Below are 4,667 nucleotides of genomic sequence, written 5' to 3' on the forward strand. Positions count from 1 at the left end.
TATGGAGAGCCGATTCATCTCTCTGGTATTACAACTGTTAAAAAAATCAACACTTATCTAAGGGTGATCAAACTCAACTATTATCAAGAGAGAAAGATTCTTTGCTCGTTTAATATTTGCCTTCTTAAAGATTGTGAATTGTTAGCAACATACTTCCAATGGAGAGTATCCTTTTTCAGTATATGATGTTTAGACTAAATGTTATGTAAGAATAAAGTGCAAGTGCTAAGAATTTTAGTTACTATTTCTAACTCTTAAATCATTGCCACCTAAATAAAGGTAGTTGTAAAAAATTTAGTAAAATTTTATTTAACTATATATTTATTTAACTATATTTGTGTGTTGTGTCTTAAGGATCAATGGCCAGGCCAGATTTATTTACAATCTAAATTTAAATTTTAAGGTAAAAAGAAAATATTTGCATATGCTTTTCCAACACATCCTCATACTCATCCAGGTGGTCCCCTCAAAGAATATTTATCTTTCTGAGTCAATTATCAATTACGGCTTGGCATTTATCTTCTCTGAAGGTGAAGTCATCAGGTAGATGAACAGAAAAGGAGATGGTAGTTTCATATTTCTATAATAACAATCTGGTATTTATTAGCCTTTGTATTTCCCAGGATAAAGAGTGTTGACAATACATCTTTCAGGATGCGGGGAAATGCCTCTGCATGTCTCATCTTGGTAAATTTACAGCAGATGACAAAGAGAATGAGCCAGCTCTCAGCTGCAATCAGTTTGCCTGGTATGTATCCAAAGTCGCATGTGGCAAAGTATTGTGTAGATGATAGGGCACCTTCTTCATGGTACTGACTGTGCTGAGAGCTTGTTATGGGGTCGCTTGTGCTGTCTCACTGTAGAATACTGAGAGAGTGCCACTGAAGCCATTTGTTTCTTCTCTTCTCCCTTAACTCCTCTTCTCTAGGAAGAGATGAGATTGCTCTCAAGAGAGATCTTTTTGTCTTGAGGACACCATGAAGTGGAGGACATGGAAAATAGCATATTCTGCTCTTGATTACCTTTTCTTTTCTTGGCATTAGCATCTATTTACTGATTTTAAGACTAAGAACTTTTCAAAATTTATCTGTGTGTGTACATGCGTGTGTGTGTGTGTGTGTGTGTGTGTGAGAGAGAGAGAGAGAGAGAGAGAGAGAGAGAGAGAGAGATTTTTCCTTTATAGACACATGGGGATTCCCAAAATTGGTTGATAGAAAAATAGTATTTGGAATAGTTAAGTGCCAGACATCTCTAAATGTAAACTCTAGCTCCACACATATATATTACCTTCTGTAAGGTTCTTAGCAATCCTTTAAGTTTCCTTAACTTTAAAATAGGAACAATGCCATCTAACTGTCAGGATTGTTTTGAGGATTAAATTATAATGCTTATAAATATATAGTAAAATATTCGGTCCATACTAACAAACAGTGGTGGTTCCTTTTCCCTAACATTAACTCGTGGAGTGATCTTCAGTAAGTGTTTCATTATCTGAACTGAAAGTTTAGTGAATAGAACATAAACTCTCAATTAATTTTATAAGCTACCAAATTTCAAAATAAAACTTCATGGGAATTCATTGACCCATGCGATAAATTTATCTCTAATTAGTGCCCAGGTCACTGTGCAGGACACTGTAAGGCTTACAAAGAGATAACTGAAAAAAACCTTAAAAAAGCCTTAGATTCAAAATTCATTTGATAACAGGGAACCACAATGGTGTGAGCAAAGAATAGAAATGCTGAAAGTGTTTTTTAGGAAGTTAACCTCTTGGCAATGTGTGGGACAGCCTGGAGACTGGAGAAGCCAGGGTTACCAAGGACAGTGAGAATGCAATTGTAATAGTCTAGGCAAGTGAAGTAGTGAGGGTCTGAAGTAGATAGTTAAATCTGGGATTTTCCTTCAAGGAATGATGGTCTCTTTTGACAACAGTGGAAGAGAAAAGTATTGGTACCTTGATGATAACTGCCCAACCATCTTCATGAAGAGGGATGGGGCTTGGTCCTGTGGAACAGGCCCTAATTCAAAGGCCGGCTCCCAGGCGCATTGAGTATCGAGGAGCACACAGTTCCCAGCCAGCAGTTTGGAAGGGATTCGGATGTGGAGGAAGCTAGGAAGAGAAGGTGGCAAGTCAGTTGAGGCCGAGTTTCAGGGGCTCAGTAGAACGGTTCATCGGCACAAGTTGAAGAACATGAACTTATAGGGAACAGACCAACATACGTTAACTGTTTTATCTAACTATTCTCAGTGGTGCAGAATCTAGAAGCAAAGGGTATCTTCCTAGGATAGGAATCAACAAAATGCACCACATAGAAGAGCAAAGGAGAGAGATAAGCCAGGGCCCTGACGAAAGCAATATTGGGGTGTAGGCTGGGAAGTGAGGCAGAGGTGGCAGAAGAGGGCTGGTGGTTTGACTGAGAGAAGTAGTCAAGAGCTTTCAGTGAATATAAATTCAAGTTCATAAAGTAGGAGATAAGGAAGAGTAAGCAAGTCTGATTATAATTGTTTAAATGATGCTGAAGTCAGAAATGCCTCAGTGTTAACGAGTAGTTAGAGTGAAGCAAATGTAATTAGCATTAAGGAGGTTCTGTGACTATCAATTTGTTAAAAGAATAATCTCGTTCTGGGTTGATTTTTCAAGAATGGTGGCAAGGAAAGCGGTGGAAAAGAAGAAAATGCATCAGGTGCTGATCAGTAGAAAGGTCAGCTGAATGTCTCACGGATCAAAAGATGCTATTGAAGAGAATGAAGAAAGTGCAGTATAAGTGGGGACAAGGTTATTAACAGTCAGTAGTAGAACCAGAGCGAAAATGGCTCTGTGAACAAAGGAGGCTGAAGGCTGATCTCCTCACTCTGTGAGCTGGGTAAATGGGAGTGTCTTCTCTGAAGACAGTGGCAGGGGCACTAGGTTGGTTCTTGCTGAGTAAGAAGAACAAGCTATTGGAAAACACAGACCATGACTAGTGGCATTCAGAGTACAGCCAGGGTTCCAAAAGGCCCGGGGTGGAAGGAGCTGTTAATAGCAGTATAGAAAGAAGAAAGAGTATATTTGCTGGTCTCCTATTTTTCTTCTAGGTTTTTAGCTATGTCACAAAGATTAAGAATGATTTATTTAGAAAAAACAGTAATTGTGTTTTTTCCCCTCATACAAGACTGGAAAAGCTATATACTTCCCTTCTATGCTCATCATTCTTACTCTGCTTATTTTGTGTCTGTGGAGCACGCATAATCGTCCCACAGGCAAAGAAGCTGTGAGCGTAATAGACTATTGACTTGGTCATAAATTTGAGTCAAACTGAAAGAATAAGCAATGTTGATATTTGTTCAGAATTATAATAAATGTGTTATCACAGTGCTCACTAGGTTAAAAGAACGTTTTGCTCCTGCTTGGGAGGAATCTGCCTAATGTGTCTGACATTCGAATTTGAATAACTCAAGAAATCTTACAGATAATATGGCAAAATAAGTTATTGAATTTTATCTATTTTTTAAATGTCATCATTGCTTTATAATAAATTATTTGACATTGCAGCATTTTAGAAAAGATTGACTCTGCTTTTGCAATTTCTACTTTTCATCTTTGTTTTTTCATACTTTATTGGGGGAAGAAATATAAATAAACAATAATAGAAATATTTAGTTCTAAAAGTGACCCAACAGATGAATTTAAATATTGAGAATTGGGCTCTGTGTTGAATGTCTCCATGATCAGCACATAATGAAATGAATGTCTGCTGCATAAGAAACCGGCTATGACTCAGTTGTCAGGGCTCTGCTCCAAAGGGCAGGCTGGCAGAGGTTTCAGGAAGAATATTATGGTCCTCACATACACTTAGAGAGAAGAGTACACTACAGAGTAAGGACTCCTGGACGTTGTTTCCCGTATTCTATGCCCTTCATGAAATTTTAGAGAATAAAGAAGAAATAAAAGTCTGTGTTTCATATTTTCCAGGCACCAGATGTCATAAAAAGTTCAAGAGTGATACCAGTAAACCCTGGCTAATAAAACAAAATGACAAAAGTAAGTGACCAATGGAAAAAAAACACTGTTCCTTTGAAGACTTATTGATGACATACATAGGGAAAAGATTTTGTTTGTTTAAAATAAAAGCTGCCTTGGTGTATGGCTTTGCCCCAACAGCCACTGTGGATTCAGCAGTGAGCAAGACAGTTCCTGCACTCAGAGTTTTCACTCTGGTGGTAAGGACTCAGACAGCAATCGAGTAAAACCCAGCTCTTTGAGTTCTCAATGAAATTGTTTATACGTTGATGTGTTAATGTTGACGAAAATCTAAACGAACTAAAATAAATATATTTGGGAACTTTTGGATGACTATTGTATCAACTAATATAAGCCTTTTGCTATACCAAATAAGCTCTAAAATTTACATTTTTTGGACATCATTTATCCATTTATGTAGCATAGATTGCAAATTTTGCTGACTTGTCTTGATGCACATTTAACATTTTTGTTTTCATTCCTTTCTCTTGCCTGATAAAAATTGATTTCAGCAATATTAGTGATGTCTCAGATTTCCCCAATCTCAGTTTTCCAATCTGATGTATTTCTATCCTTTTTGGTACTTATTTTTTTTTTTTTTGCCTGAAACACCTTATTTGGCCACCAAAATCACTGAAGTCTGAATAATTGACAAATCAGAGTGATC

The sequence above is a fragment of the Pteropus vampyrus genome, unplaced genomic scaffold (genome assembly GCF_000151845.1).
Source record: "Pteropus vampyrus isolate Shadow unplaced genomic scaffold, Pvam_2.0 Scaffold45, whole genome shotgun sequence".
In the NCBI taxonomy this organism is placed as follows: domain Eukaryota; kingdom Metazoa; phylum Chordata; class Mammalia; order Chiroptera; family Pteropodidae; genus Pteropus; species Pteropus vampyrus.